At 51.8% G+C, this 16,147-nt stretch overlaps 2 protein-coding genes across 4 annotated transcripts in view; one reads left to right on the top strand and one right to left on the bottom strand.

Moving 5' to 3' along the window:
- The window catches only part of STK24 (serine/threonine kinase 24), a 314,684-nt gene that overhangs the window by 8,088 nt on the left and 290,449 nt on the right, over positions 1-16,147 (bottom strand). The gene's annotated exons all lie outside the window — the stretch shown is intronic.
- FARP1 (FERM, ARH/RhoGEF and pleckstrin domain protein 1) overlaps positions 6,767-16,147 on the top strand; it is a 253,166-nt gene continuing 243,785 nt past the window's right edge. For 2 of the 3 annotated variants that reach the window (XM_056108862.1, XM_056108844.1), the window contains exon 1: positions 7,241-7,356. The gene's annotated coding sequence lies outside the window, so the exon portion shown is untranslated. Of the gene's footprint in view, positions 6,885-7,240; positions 7,357-16,147 lie in introns of those variants that run through there. The other variant, XM_056108853.1, reaches the window with a different exon arrangement.

Genomic DNA, 16,147 nt, shown 5'->3' with positions numbered 1-16,147 from the left:
AACTTTCTGCAAAAAAAGAAAAACTGTATCTGAAACCAAAATACATTTCTAACAGGAGAGTCAAGGGCTATTTTCCTTAATATATAAAAATGGGGGGACTTCTGGGGAGTGAATAGGGCCCCTACATGCATGACTTATCCTCCCCCACTGCACCCCACCCAACATCTAGGGGTTCATGACCCTAAGAGGAAGGACAAATAATCCAATGTCCAAAATGGAAGCTGGGGATAGGATAGCAGAGAGATAGGACCGCAGGAAGAACATTTGCCTTGCACGCCTCTGACCCGGGTTCAATCCCTGGCATCCCATCTGGTCTCCAGAGCTGCCAGGAGTGACCCCTAAGAGCAGAACCAGGAGTAAGCCCTGACCACAACCAGATGTACCCCCGCAGAAAAAATGGGGAGCTGACTCCAAGGGCCGGAGCCCTGGGCTTGACCGGCACAGGCCTCCTGAGTGCTGCCAGGGGCCCCCGAGAAGTGCAGGTGCGCCCCTCCAAACCAAAACAGAGGACCAAAGGATGTAAATGCAAGTGCCTGGATACAGAAAGACTCATGAAAAAATAAGAACAAAACACAAACGAGATGTCATTTCACCTCGAAGAGTGACAAGTGTGAAAATGTGAAGTCAGTAGGGCCAGGTCAGGGGGCGGTGGTGGGAAGGGACTGTTTCATCACAGGCTACAAGGACCAGGAATTCTGGAAATGGCACCTGGGGGGGGCTCTGCTCTGCTCTGCTCTGGGGTCTTGCAGGGGGTGGTGTCAAGTGGCTGGGACGGGATCAGTGTGGGCTGGAGGACCCTCGCGGACGCCTTCTTGGCCCTCGGAGGAGAGAGCCGGGACAGTGAGGGGGAGAGATGGCTATCTGTCTTGGGCTGTCCACTGGGGCTCAGCTTGGCTCTGGGCCTCAAGGGTGTTGGCAGAGAGCTCAGCCTTGATGGGCAAGCGTGTGCAAGGAAGGTGCTGGAGAGGGCCTGGCATCTCCCCACACTGGGTCAGTCGCTTCCTTTCCCTTGGTTGCTGCGTCAGTGCCCCAGCCATGTGAGAGAACAGTCAGAGGGTCCAAGGCTCAACTTAAGCATGGACCAATGAGGCAGGGAGGGGGGGAACCCTGACACTTGGTGGCTAATTGTGGAATGTCTACACACTTCATTCCTATTCTCTTCTCTCTCTCTCTCTCTCTCTCTCTCTCTCTCTCCCCCTCCTCCTCCTCCTCTTCCTCCTCCTCCTCTCTGATTTCCTCACCACCCCAGTCCCCTTCCTGCAGCGAGAACCTTCTAGAACCCTTCTTGTGTGCTCGCAGTTTCATGACCTTCTGTGTCTGCTCTGTCAGATGCTTCCTGCGCAACTCAGGGCCTGCTGGTCCCACGAAAGAGCAGCAACTCTGAGAGACAGGGCTCTCTGGGTGCCTCATGGGGGTGGGGGGGGGAGCTGGGGCTCCCCAGAGTGGAAGGACCACCTGCTGGGCTGCTGAGATGTGGGGCTCTGAGGTTTCATGTTTCCTGACATTTCTGATGCTTCCCGTTGACTTCGGGGTGGGGGGAGGCTTGTTTGAGTTTAGTCATTTTATTCGTCTTTGTTTTGTATTTGCTCAATGCATCTGCTTGGGAGTGACACCTGGCAGTGCTCGGGGACTACTCCCGACTCCTGTGCTCTGAGTTGCTGCTGGCAGTGCTGGTGGAGGAGGGGAGGGGAATGCAGTGCTGGGGATCAAACCAGGGTCTCTCGCATTCAAGGCAAGCAGTGTAACCCCTGTGCCATCTCTCAGGCCCCAGTTTAATTTTATTGTTTTCGTTTGGGGCCACACCCAGTGGGATGCAAGGGCTATTGCCGCCCACACTGTGCCCAGGAGTGATCGTATGTAGTATTGGGTGTGTGAACCAGGGCTGAGGCCATGGCAGCTCCTCAGGACTTTCCATCAGTCCAGAGCCCATTGGCAGGGCCCCAGGGTTCAGGCTTCTCCCGGTGCTGCTGCCTCTGTGAGGTGTGGCAGGGACGGGCCCCTTCAGGGTTCGCTTGAGTGGCTGTCCTGGGACTCGGTGCCCCAGGGCAAGAGTCTTCTTTTCTCCTGAGCTATTGTAGGCGGTCCTCTTCTCTCACTTGCCTGCAGAATCCTCCAAAGGACACCCCCACTGGACAGAAGTTGGGTTTGGCAGCCAGCATGGCAAGCTGTCATGGCAGTGATGCAGAGGGGGTGCGGCTCTGTCAATAGGCCCTGCCCACTCCCGGGAATGCCAAGACCACGCCAGTATGGCCCAGAACCAGGCTTTAGACGAGTCCCCTCTTCTGCATCTGAGGTTTTTATGGGGGCCTTCAGTTTACCGATGGCGCAGTTGCCCTCCCCAGGAGTGCTGCCCTCAACCCGGAGACTCTTGTGGATGCTGGACATGGCAGTGAGAGACGGTGCTCGTGGCTGACAGGTCTTTTTTTTTCTTTTGTCTTTTTGGGTCACACCCTTTGATGCTCAGGGGTTACTATTGGCTCTGCACTCAGGAATTACTCCTGACAGTGCTTGAGGGACTGTACAGGATGCCAGGGATTGAACTCGGGTGGGTTGCGTGCAAGGCAAACGCCCTACCCACTGTACTATAGCTCTGGCCCCAGTTGAGATAGTCTTAGTGGTGATTTTGGTGATAGTGACAGGGAAAGATGGATGGAGAGGTGGTGATGGTGATGATGGTGGCGGTGGTGATGGTGGTGGTGTTGGTACTGAAGGTGGTAGTGATGCTGTTGATGGTGATGGTGGCAGTAATGGTGGTGATGATGGTGATAGTGGTGATGGTGATGGTAGTGATGGTGGTGATGGTGATGGTGATGGTGGTGATGGTGATGGTGATGGTGGTGATGGTGATGGTGTTGGTGGTGATGGTGATGGTATTGGCAGTGCTGATGGTGATGATGATAACAGTGGTAATGATGCTGTTGATGGTGGTGATGGTAGTGATGGTGTTGGTGATGTGGTGATGGTAGTGATGGTGTTGGTGATGTGGTGTTAGTGGTGGTAACAGTGATGGTGTTGATGGTGGCAGTGATGGTGGTGATGGTAGTGATGGTATTGGTGGGTGGCACTGATGGTGATGGTGGTGATGGTGGTGATAGTGGTGATGGTGACAGTGGTGATGATGGTGATGGTGATGGTAGTGAAGGTGTTGGTGATGTATTGATGGTGGTAATGGTGATGCTATTGATGGGGGCAGTGATGGTAGTGATGGTGAAGGTACTGATAGTGATAGTGATGGTGTTGGTGGTGATGGTGATGGTACTGGCAGGGCTGCTGCTGCTGATGACAACAGTGGTAGTGATGATGATGATGGTGGTGGTGGTGAAGTGGGCAGACATTATGGAATCAGGTACTTATTGAATACTGACTATGGTATAAGTAGATTTATTTCACTGTGACACGTGATCACTTAGAAATGATTTGAGCTAGGATTTACTGAGAGACTGGGATCTGGTGGGTCAGCCACCTCTAAGAGTCAAGACAGAGGGATGGAGGATACAGAGAAGCCCCTCCGTGCAGCCCTCTAGACCCCCCCACCCCCTGTTTCGTCAGCTACCATGCACAGTTGCCCAGGGTGACTGACATAAATGAATAAAAGGGAAAGTTACAAATGATGTCACTCCTCAACGCGGATTGGGGTCCGCTCCATGGTACCTCATAGGGCCAGAGGGGACGAAAGGAGGGCCAAATTCAGAGAGCCCAAGAGCTAGCCAGACATTCCTTCACAGGGATGATCACCTGGGTGCAAACCCCCAGGTCAGATCTCCTCAGCTGCCGGGCAGGAATTTATAAAGGGCTTCCACTTCGATTAAGTGCAAAACACAGGCTGTCTGTGCAAGCTGAAAGGGGAGTCCTGAGCTTCTTCCAGCTGCAAGTCCCCAAGCCTGCCCTCACCCCACTCTGTAATCACTTCCCCTGCTGGCAAAAACATTCTCTTCACTTCCTTGAAAAGTCAGTGTCACTTGGGACTATTAATAAACCACACCAGAAGTCATGTGTGTATTACGATCCTGTGTGTGTGTGTTTGAACAGCAAAATAAAACAAATCTATAGAGACAGAAGTTGAAACGCTCTAGTACATAGAAAGCGTCTGTTCCCAGGGCCCGGGGGTGTGGCTCTGTGGCAGAGCTGGGGACCCACATGCTGAAACCCTGGGTTCCGTCCACAGCACCAAACAAAAAAGAAAAAGTCTTCCAGAAAGGCTGGTGCCTGAGCTGATTCCACTTCTCACAATCTCTGTGGTTTCTGTCGCCTTTTGTCTTTAGCTGTGAGGTCTCTTACCTGCTTGCTCCCTAGCCGAGAGCCTGAACTGCAGAAAACTCAACAGCTTGGAATTTACCAGAACAATAGCGGCTTGGCTGTCGGAACCTTCCAGGATCTGCTTTTTCTCATTTTTCATATTTGAGGGGTGGGTTTTCCCAAGCAGTTGTCAGGAAATCCAGAGACCTCATCGGTGTCACCCTAGGGATGCTGGGGGCTACACATGGGAAGGCTCAGAAACCCAGGCCAGGCACATGTGCCCGAGTCTGCCTTGTAATGAGCGTATAATAGCGTTTGAAAAATGCCGCCTAAAGCAAAGCTTTTCGACCTTTTAAAGAAAAGGTTTTGAGTCACACTCAGCAATGCTCAAGGCTCAGTCCTAGAGCTGAACTCAGGGATCACTCAGGGGACCCTACAGGATACTGGGGATTGAACCCGTGTCGGTATGTGCAAGGCAAATGCTCTCCCTGCTGTACTATCACTCCAGCCTTTCTACAATCTTTTCACACCCACGGACAGGCATGTGTGCCTCATCACAGTGCAGTAGTTATAACAAAGGCATAAACCCCAGTGGTTTTGACCTTTGTACCCTGGTGGACCAGCATTGTTCTGTGGGCCGGTGATTGAAGACCGATGGTCTTAGCAAGGGTTCTTACACCTGACTTTGAAAGAGGGTGGTGCCTGGTTCTAACCAGAAATCCCAATTCACTTGACTAGGGTGAAGTTTAAGTGGTGAGGGTTTGTAACTCTTAAGTTTAAGCCTTTGATAACATTGAGACCCATTACCCTGATATTGAAGTCTCCAAAATATAAACCGCTATCAGGGCTCTCTGGGAACCTGTCAAAATCTGAAAAAAGCTCTTAGTCACAATTACCAGGAGTTGGAAACAACAGAAATGCCCACCGATGAGTGAAAGGATAACAAGGTTATCTACACACCCCGAGGAAAACTACACAGTGATGAAAAAGATGAACTCCTGACACTTGCAATAACATGATCAGATCTAAAGATTGTTATCCTACATGAGATAAGCTAGATGGATGAAGACAAAGACTGGGTGATTTCACTGATGTATTCCATAAGGAAGAAATGAGCAAATGAATAAATTAGAAAGAAAAGCACATATTTAGACTAGAAGACAGATTAGTGGTGACTGAAGGAAAGGGAAGTGGGTGAATCGAATGAATGGTGCCAGCTGTGTGGCTGGATTGGACTTCCAGTGCTAAACTTCTTGTCGTGTATATATACATGACTTTAAATGATGCACAGTTAAAACTTGTGCAAAGCAATGGTATCACAAAAAAATTAAAAAGATACAGTTTTCTATTTCTGGAATTAACTCATTAAGAAAAGTATCAGTGAGGGCCGGAAAGATAAAAAAAAATGGGTATGGTGCTTACTCTGCATGCAGCTGCAGCACCTCTTCTGATCCTCCGAGCACTACCGGAAGTGATCCCTGAATGCAGAGCCAGGAATAGATCCTGAGCACCACTGGGTGTGGCCCAAAAACCAGCAACAACATAAAATACCAGTGTGCTTGTTTTTGTTGTTTTGGTTTTTGGTGCCACAGCAGGAGACGCTTAGGGCTTACTCCCGGCTCTGAGCTCTGGGATCATTCCTGGTGGTGCTGGGGGACTTAAGTGGTGTCAGTGGTGAACCTGGGTTGGCCCAGTGCAAGGCGAATGATGAACTTGCGGTATTCTAGCTCCAGAAACACTGCAGACTAGTAGAGACGCTTGCCTGGCATGCAGTGCACCCAGCTAGCTCCCCCATGCACCCACCCCCTGAGCATAGCCAGGAGTGATTTTTTTTTCTTTTTGGGTCACACCCGGAGATGCTCAGGGGTTACTCCTGGCTTTGCTCTCAGGAATCACTCCTGGCGGTGCTCCGGGGACCATATGGGATGCTGGGAATGGAACCCGGGTCGGCCGCGTGCAAAGCAAACGCTCTACCCGCTGTGCTATTGCCAGGAGTGATCTTTGAGTACAGAACCAGGAGTAAGTCCTGAGCACCTCTGCTGTGCCACCGCTCCCCAAGAGGCTTTTCCCGCCCCCCCCCTTTTTTTAAAAAAAAAAAAAAAAGAATTCCAGGAGCTGGCTGATGTGCTAATTAATGGCTGATGTGGAAGCTGGGTTAGATGCCTGGCACCATAGGGCCCCCAGAGCAATCACAGGATCTGCCCCCAGCACGCCAGGTATGTCCCCACCCCGGCCACGCCCCCCACAGCCTACTCGAACCCCCGTTCCAGACCGGCAGAACGCGAAAAATCTGGGCCTGGGGTCTGGCAATGCATTTGAAGGTCATTCTCCTGATCGGGAGACGCTGATCAGGTGGGGCGGCGCCCAAGAATTTGCTTGCTTTTTCCTTTCTTCTTTTTTCCTTTTTTTTTTTTTTATGGTGAAGACATTTATATTTAGCACTCGCCAGCTGGACGCGGTGGGGCTAGTCGCTGGGAAGCCGCGGTAAGCGAAAAGCGCGCCTTCTCCCCATCACGTCCGATCCGGCAGGAAAGGGGCGTGGAGAGGCCGGCGCAGCTCCGGGCCGGGTGGGTGGGGACAGCGACTTGGGTCGCGCTTAGGTGCCGGCCTCCCGGGAACCCCTTCGTCCAGTTCCGGAAATCTCCAAGGTGACCAAAAAAAAAATCTGCAAAGCCGCCCCTGCCGGGGTGTGTGTTGGTGGTGGTGGTGGTTGGGGGAGGGGGGGGTCCCAGTCCCGCGCCGCAGGGGACCGAGTTGGGGGCGGGTGGGTGGGGGAGGCGGCGGGGAGGGCGGGCACCGCAGTGGGATTCGCCGAGGCGCGGGGTGGGCGCCGGCCGCGGCCCGGGGGGATTAAAGCCCCGGGAGCGGCGCAGGGGGCGGTGCGGGGGCCGGCGGCTTGGAGCGCGCGGCCAGTGGCCCGGCTCGGGCGCGGGGGCCGGGCCGGGGGCGCACCTGCCGGCCGCCGGGGGGGGGGGGGGGGGCGCGGGGCGGGGACACGCCGGCTCCGCCCTCCGTCCGCCCCGCGCCACCTCCGAGGGCCCGGCCGGCGCCCGGCCCGCGGGTATTAATAGCCGAGGCCGCGGTGCCCGCCCGAGCCCAGCCCGGCCGCCGGCGCGCGAGGTAGGAACAATGCGGTGGCGGCGGGGGGGCGCGCGGGGCCGCGGGGCGCTGGGCGCGGGCAGGTGTGCGGCCCGCGGGGTCCGGCCCCGGGGACCCCCGCCGCGCCCCGACCCGCTGGGGGAGGCCCGATCGCGGGCGGCGGGGCGGCGGGGCGGGGCGCGCCCCCTCTCGCCTCCACCCTCCCCGCGGCGCGCGGCAGGCCCGCGCGGTGACAGCGACCCCGCGCCGCTCCCCAGCCTGGCGCCTGCAGCCCGGGCCGCCCGGGAAGGGGGTTCCCCCACCGGGGGCGCTGGGGGCGGGGGCGTTGGGGGCGCAGAGGGAAGGGAAGGGGAGGGGGGTGGCCGCCGCGCTGCCCAGTGCCCGGCTCGCCCACGCGCGGCGCTCGCACCCCGTGGAGTGACAAAGACGAACACACCCTCTCCGCCCAAGTTCCATTCGCGGCTCTCTCCGACGCTGGCCTTTCTGGGGAACAAAGTTGCTTTACCCGCCCCTCTCCCCCCCTTCCCGCCCCCCCGCAGCTTTTCCCCCTTTATTGATTTTTTTTTTTAAAGCCAGATTTCCCCCCCACCCCCGCCACCCCACCCGCCCCCCCCCTCCCCTTTGTGGCGAGCATTTCAAAACAACAACTTCTGATGGTGGTTTTATGATTTGAGTTCCGGAAACTTTAGATGTGATCCGGCCAGACCCTGGAGGGAGGGAGTGGGATGTGTGTGTGTGTGTGTGTGTGTGTGTGTGTGTGTGTGTGTGTGTACGCGCGCGCGCGCATGCAATGCCTGCCTGCATGCATGCATGTGTGTTTGCGTGTGCCTGGATTTGGAAGCGTGGCCCTTGGAGCTGGGCAGCTGTTGGGGGTGGGGGGGAGCGGGAATCCCTGCAGTGTTTCCCCTCCCTCGACCCCTCCCCAAAAGAAGCTGGGTGAGGCTCACAAAGAAGCCGGGCCCGGCCGGCCGCGGCGGGGAGAGTTCGCGCCTCATCTGGAACAGGTTAGCTGGCGCGGCCCCCCTGGCTCCGGGCGCGCGGCGGGGCCGGCGTGGCCGCGGGGCAGTTTCGTTTTATTGCGCTCGTTACTGCTTTTCTCCTTGGTTTCCCCGGTGGAACTGGCTGCTCAGTTTCCCGCGCGCCCCCTCTGCCCCCCCTCCCTGCCCCCACCCAGCAGGCTGCATCTCAGAGCGGCTGGGGGCCTGGCACTGGGGGGAGTGCCTGTGTGTTTGGCACGTGCTGGCTTGCAGGGTGCTCTCCCAGTACCCCTGCATTGTTTGGGCTCCGCAGTAAGGCCTTAGGGGTCCAGCAGGAGCAGGGAGTTGCCTGAAATTTGTCTGATTCTCGGTGGCATCTAGGCTGGTTCTTCTGAAGTTCGTCTCCCGGGCTTGGCCAGCCTCCTTCTCCCCTCCGTCTGGGGGGCACATCTGACAGTTTTTCTCAGAACGTGCATTTCAGGCATGCGGTTCGGGCACGGCCCACTTGATATTCCTACAGCATCGTTCTGCAGCAAGGCACCAATCTTGGATTTGGGCCAGGCACAAGGCACCGCTGGTGCTTAGAGAATGTCTGGCTAATAGATCTGTTTCTGGGTAAAATAAATAGATGCAGAGTAGGGCCAGGTGTTGGGTGATGTGAGATGCTGTGGCAAGGCCCGGTGGCCTTCCAGGAGCTCCTGGTTGTGTGTGTGTGTGTGTGTGTGTGTGTGTGTGTGTGTGTTAAATGCTCAGCTGTGCACTGTAGGATCACAGGTTCCAGGGTTCACCCCGCACCCTTGTCTGGGTGTGGCTTTCCTGAGTTCTGTCCCATTGGGACTCTTGGCTGTTAGGAGGGTAATGTCCCTTTCCACACTGATGGCCTCTTCCTGGGAGAGAATTTAATTTCTTAGCCTGGAATACAATACTAATACACTGTAGCCAATACTGGAAAAGGCTGTGGTGAAGTCCCGCCTATAGACTGTTTTCTTCTGGGTTCTGATCCCAAGATTGCCAGGCCCCTGGGGGAATGTTTATTGCTTGGGTTTTCATGAAAGGAAACTCTCCCAGGAATTGGCTTTTATTATTTCATGTGGGAGAGGGGTTACTCTTGATAGTATTTCTGGGGAACCACGCAGGACCTGGGGGTCCTGCCTGCATGCAAATCATGCATGTCCGGCCTTTGAGCCTCTGACTTGGCTCAGGGAATGAATGGGTTTTACAAAGAATGATAGTGGGGTGGAGCGATAGTACAGTGGGTAAGGCATTTGCGTTGCATGCAGCCAGCCCGGGTTTGATCCCTGGCAACCCATATGGTCCCCCAAGCACTGCCAGGCTTAGCTCCTGAATGCAGAGCCAGGAGTAACCCCTGAGTGTGACCTCCCAAAAGAAAAAATATTATAGTATTGAAAGGTTGAATGTTTAGAAAGTTGAATTCAGCCTCTAATTATGCCTGGGTTATAAAAAAATATAATTTAAGCAGAGAGGACTTGTGATATTGTTACAGAAAGTAAAATTCTTCCACCCACCCACCGAAGAGAAAGGGTTTGGGGAGATAAACCTGTTGGTTGGTTGTTTTTTTTTTTTTCCAAGAACCTTCTTGAGTTTCGCTGCATTTTCTGTAGGAGAAAAGCCCGGCTGATGTCCCAAGAGCAGGAGGGAAATTGCAGAAGTGTTTGACTGATGCTTTTATCCCAAGGCCAACGGGTATTTAAACAAACCTGTGGGGCTGGAGATAGCACAGTGGGGAGGGCATTTTCCTTGCCCATGGCCGACGCAGGTTCAATCTCCCGCACCTATATGGCCCCTTGGACCTGGAGTGACCTCTGAGCACCGAGGAGTGAACAGCCCCAGAGTGAACCCTGAGCACCGAGCCAGGAGTAAGCATTGTCTGGTGTGGCCTCCCCACAAAAAAAGAAAAAAATGAACCAAGCCTGTTGTAAGTGATCCCACTTATTGCAGACCACTGCCTACTGGCGTTTTTGAGAAATGCACGAGCCTGTGTCACAGAGGCAGGAGAGGCAAGGCTGTGGAGCCCCCAAACTCAGCTCCTCTGTCCTGCCTTCTTGGGGTGTCCGGGTAGGCCAGCATTCTGGGGTGGGACTGGGCTTCCAGGCTCTGCGATGGCCTCTCTTTCACTGTGGGGTCTTTGATGGAAAGGGGGCCTGGCCAGGCCTCACCCAGAACGGGAGCTGCTCCTTGGTTTATTTTTTAAATATTTAAAAAATTATTATTATTATTATTTGCTTTTTGGGGTCACACTCAGTGATATTCAGGGATGTTCAGGGGTTACCTATGTCTCTGCACTTGGTAATTACTCCTGGCGGTGCTCGGGGTGCCGTGGAAAGTGGGAATCGAACCTGGGCTGGTCGCCGGGTGCAAGAGCCCTGCCCAGTATACCATTGCTCCCGTCCCTCCTTGGTTTATTTTATTTTCTCTTTTTTTTTTGGATTCTGCCCTCCGTTCTCTCTAGATGACTGCTTAACCAGTTCCAAATGTCAGGAAGATCAGAGCTCCCTGGTTTCCCTCCAGTTGACTTGAAATACTGATCTCCTTTCAGAGAGAGAACACAGGGGATTGCCCTGCCACAGAGGCAGGGGGGGATGGGGGGATGGGGGTGGGGGGATATTATCCATGGTGGTGGAAAATGGGCACTGGTGGAGGGATGGGTATCTGATCATTGTATAATCAAACCCAAGCACAAAAAATTGTAAATCTATAACTGTACCTCATGGTGTTTCACTAATAAAAAAAGAAAAATAAAAAATTTAAAAAAAAAAAGAAAAAAAAAGAAATACTGATCTCCTTTCGTGGCAAAGGCAGCTTTTGTTTTTAATCAGGAAGCTCCCTGAAAAATCTTTCTTTGAGCGGAGAGACTGGCTTTCGAATAGGCTGCCATTGCCTTGGTGCAAGCCCCTTAAAAACATGTGCCCAGGGGAGAAGTGGGGCAGACGCAGGCAGGCGGTTGATATAGGTGCTTGTTCCACGTTCCATCGGAAACTCAGACCTTTGGGTACTTGTGAGTCCCACCTGGGGACCAGCAGTTACAAGTGAGGCATGCTCAGTGTGGACTGCGGGCTCCACCCATTTTCTGATTTTAATTGGGATGGAAATTATACACGTATGGCAAGATTGGCAATTAAATTAATGTGGGAACCCATCATTTGCACGGAATTAATTTCATGTGTGAAATTGTCATATTTGTGCATGCATTTTGAGACAAAAGAGCCACAGGGCAAATCAGGCTGCCTGTCGCTCTTATGATATTCCTTACCCCAGAACTCCCTCACCGATGACACGCAGATGTGGCACTTTCTATAAAGTAACTTACAAAACTGAAACATCCAGTGACTTCTCTTTTTGTTTTCTTTTGCTTTCTTTCTTTTCTTGTTTTCTTTTTGGGGGGGGGTGGGGGTTCACACCCAGTGGTGCTCAGGGCTTCCTCCTGGTTCTGTACTCAGGTATCATCCCAGGTGGTGCTTGGGGGACCATATGGGATGCTGGGGATTGAACCCGGGTCTGTCACATGCAAGGCAAGTGCCCCACCTGCTATACTGTCTCTTTGGTCCATTTCACTATTTTCACCCTCTTAATTGTCCATCATAATCACATATCTAGGGGCTTTACTTAGTGAATAGATATACCTATATTTGATGTTCTTTCAAGGTAGGGTTTTTTTTTTTCTTTTGCGTCACACCCGGCAATGCACAGGGGTTACTCTTACTCCTGGCTCTGCACTCAGGAATTACACCTAGTGGTGCTTGGGGGACCATATGGGAAGCTGGGAATCAAACCCGGGTTGGCCACGTGCAAGGCAAACGCCCTACCCACTATGCTGTCACTCCAGCTTCTCAAGCAAGGTAGTTTTTTTTTCCTTTTTGCGTCACACCCGGCAATGCACAGGGATTACTCCTGGTCCTAGTGGTGCTTGGGGGACCATATGGGATGCTGGGAATCGAACCCGGGTTGGCCGTGCAAGGCAAACGCCCTACCTGCTATGGTATCACTCCAGCCCCTCAAGGTAGTTTTTAAGGTTTGTTTTATTCTATTTTGAGGGGCCTGTTTGGAAACCAGTCCCAGAGCTTCAGTCATATACTGAGGCTTGCATTCTGCCACTAAACTGTATCCCTAATCCCTAAAGTTTTTCTTTAATATTAATATAAACTGGTTTGGGGGCTGGGGAGCACACCTGGCAGTGCTCAGAGAGTTCCTGGCTTTGTGCTCAGAGAGCCTTTTGCAGTTCCCAGGGATTGAACCTGGGTTGTTTGCATGCAAGGCAAATGCTCGCCCCCTGCGCTGTCTCTGGGAAATTTGATAGTAGCACCAATAGATTTCAAATGCAGGGAATTCAAAAATTTTACATTTGATTTTGTTCCCTTTTTTTCTGATTGAAAAATTAAGTTTGGGTTTTTGGATTACCCCTGGGGGTGCTCAGGGCTTCCTCCTCCTGACTCTGTGCTCAGGGATCACTCCTGGCAGTGCTTCCGGGGTCAGTGGTAGACCAAGGACTGGCCGCACGCAAGGCAAGTGCTTAGCTAACCCTGTTCGCTCTTGTCCCTAATTTAACAATTGAAACTAATCCTGAATGGTGGATAATCATACACAGATAGATAGGATCAGTTACAAAAATTAGATTGTTCAAACATGAAGAAAATATAACCGACCTGAAAATTAGCTTCTGTAATCATTTTTCTTGTTCCTGAGCTAGAGCTTTTAAAAATTCCGTTGGTGAGTGTGTCTTGCCGGCAGCCCCAGTGATGGTGTGGCCTGCATCTCTCTGGGTGATGAGCCACCTCCCTATGCCATTCTGGGTTCTTGCTTCTCATTCAACTATGTCTCCTGCTTCCAGTGTTGTTGCTACAATGTCAGCCATCACACAAACTGTTACTTGCAAATAATCTATCTTTTCTCTCTTACAGCTTCAAAGTCTTTAGGTCTTGAGTTCAGTAGGTCTTGATTTCAGTCCTACAGTTCATTTCAATTCAATTCAATTCCTTCATGTTGTCTAATTCTCATTTCTTTTTTTTTCCCCCCTTACCTTTTTCTCTTTTTGTTTTTTAAGAAGCCAATTTATTTTATTTATTTATTTTTTTCTTTTTGGGTCACACCCAGCAATGCTCAGGGGTTACTCCTGGCTTTGCACTCAGGAATTGCTACTGGTGGTGCTTGGGGGACCATACGGGATGCCGGGGATCGAATCTGGGTCGGCTGCATGCAAGACAAACACCCTACCTGCTGTGCTATCGCTCTGGCCCCTGTTTTTCTTTTTTTCCTCCTCTTTCCTCCTTCTTTTCTTCTTTCTTGGTCCTCTTGACCTATCTTATACATTTCCTGTTTCTACTATCCTGAAGCATCTCAGTGTCTGAATTTACTAGAATTTTGTCCATTCACCTCAGAACACTCTGATTGTCTCCTTTTTGGGCCATCAAGAACAAATGGTTATAAACATTTCTGGACAAGTCTTTATATGTTTTTTTTTTAATTTTAAACTTTTTAAAATTTTGTGTGGCCAGAGCTTAACCTAGGGATATGGCAAACCTGATAAGAAACCACTGTCTCTGTGTTTCAAATCTTTGCACCCTTTTCCGTTCTCACCAGTGATGCGGTTTCTGTATCCCCATTAACATGTGACGTGGGCCGTCTTTTTCATGTTAGCCACTGAGTGTTGTGGTTTAATTTTTAATTTCCCTGATGGTAGGTGTTATCTTTTCTTGAATGTTTGTGTATGTTCTTTTATAAAATGCCTATTAAGTTTTTTTTTGCCTCTCATGGAGTGCTATAGCTCTTTTGAGTCTCATTGACATTTAACAAGCAGCGCACTCTCCAACTCATCTGATTTTACCCTTGCTGGTGTTCTGCGCATGTGCTGGGTGCAGAACTTCAATGGTAGGTGTATATATTATGTCTGTTTTCACCTAGTCCAATCTTTTTCAACCTTTTCAATTTCTCGCCGCATCTTTTGAAGGGTGAAATGTAGTAGCAAAAGTATTTTTGCATGGTGTGATTTATTGAATTTAGTAAATGTCAAAGTATTTGTCCACCTTTAGAAATAGAATGCCTCTTGTATGTTGGGGACTGACCCAACATACTCCAGATAATTGGTGGTGGAGCACTTTTGTTTTTCTTTGGTTTTGGGGGGCCCTACCCGGCTGTGTTCAGGGCTTACTCCAAGCTCTCTGCTCAAGGATCACTCTTGGTGGGGCTCAGGGAACTTTGTGGGGCGCCAGGGATCGAACCTGGGTTGGCAAGCCTCTTACCCCCTGTCCTAGCAATGTGGTCCCAGTTTTGTTCATTCTTAATTAAACCTGAGTTAAAAGAATACAAATAAACAAAAAAAGCTTCCCTTTTCTAAGATTACAGATCGGGTTGTTTTTGTCTTGCAGAAGGATTACGGGAAGGAAATATTTTTGAAATTAATTTTTAAACATGGAATGCTGGCGACTGGGAGTGTGACTGAAGTGATAGGTGCTGGGTTTGATCTCAGCCTGACGTGACCTCCTGACCACTGCCACCTGATGTCCCCTGTCATATCTGGGTGTGGTCCCCACACACTAAAAATAGAAGAAAAGGAACCAAGGGTAAAAGCAACGGAACATTCTAGAGTGAGGGGCCGAAGAGAGAGAGAGTACAGTGGGTAGGGCAGATGCCTTGCATGCAGTTCAATCCTTGGCACCCTATGGGATCCTCTGAGCCCACCAGGACTAATTCCTGAGCGCAGAGCCAGGAGTAGGCCCCGGGCAACACCAGGTATGGGCCCCAAACAAAAACAAAACGAAAGTTTCTATGAGGTGAGTGTAGCAGGCAGGTATGAAGGACTTTATTTAATTTTTTTGTTTTTGGGGTCACACCCAGTGCTCAGGGGTTAGTCCTGGCTCTGCACTCAGGAATTACCCCTGGCGGTGCTTGGGGGACCCTCTAGGATGTGGGGGATTGAATTCGAGTTGACTGTGTATAAGGCAAGCGCCCGTCCTGCTGTCCTATCTCTTCAGCCCTGAAAGGACTTTAGTTTCCTTCTTTTGGCAGGAATTTTTGTTCTTTGATTTTTTTGAAATTTTCTTTTGGAAGGGAGCACAGGGAGTTTTATGATCGATGTGTTCTCATTTTCTGCACAGAGACCAAATTGTCAGGTCAGAAAGTGAGTTTCCCTCCTTCACTCTCCTGTATCCCTAGAAAGTCCATTAGCATAGTCGGCTCGAATTAAAATGTGTGTAATGGAGACACTCTGGCATTTGAGATTCTGGAAGCTGGAGGATGAGCTGGCAGAAGCACCGGGCAGATCCACCTTGTGGCATGACGTGTCTGTGTGATGTTGGCCGGTGGGGGACCTTTGCAGAGCGCCCTCACCATCCGCTCTGGAGACCTCTGGATGAGAGTGGCTCAGATCATTTTAGCAGCCTCACCTACAAGGAAGGATGCCCAGCGGCTGGAGGGATGGGGCAGTGGGGAAGGCCCTTGCCTTGCATCCCACAGCATTCCGAGTCCTCCAGGAGTGATCCCTGAGCGCAGAGAGCCAGGAGTAAGCCCTGAGCACAGCCAGGTGCCTCCCCCACCCTCCTAAAAAAGAAGGGGGCTCCCAGTCCAGTATCTCAGCTCACAGGACCATCCGTCACCTTGTGTGTTTTTTTTCCTCCCCTGCCTGGCATGTCCTTCCCCTTTCTGCACTGGGGCTGGTGGCTGAGCTGTTAATTAGACTGCAGCAGCCTAATTAGTGACTCTGGCTGGGGCCTGAGGCTGCAGTGGGGAGCTTCGTTACTCCGCACGCTTCTCCGTTGTCACGCCAACCAGGGCACGCTGCTTCTGTCACTGAGCAGAATCCTGCCCAGGAGCATGAGTGTGAA

The sequence above is a fragment of the Sorex fumeus genome, unplaced genomic scaffold, assembly GCF_029834395.1.
Source record: "Sorex fumeus unplaced genomic scaffold, SorFum_2.1 ptg000008l, whole genome shotgun sequence".
Lineage (NCBI taxonomy): Eukaryota > Metazoa > Chordata > Mammalia > Eulipotyphla > Soricidae > Sorex > Sorex fumeus.
The sequence above is the reverse complement of the archived record's forward strand: the minus strand, read 5'-3'. Positions and strand labels throughout refer to the sequence as shown.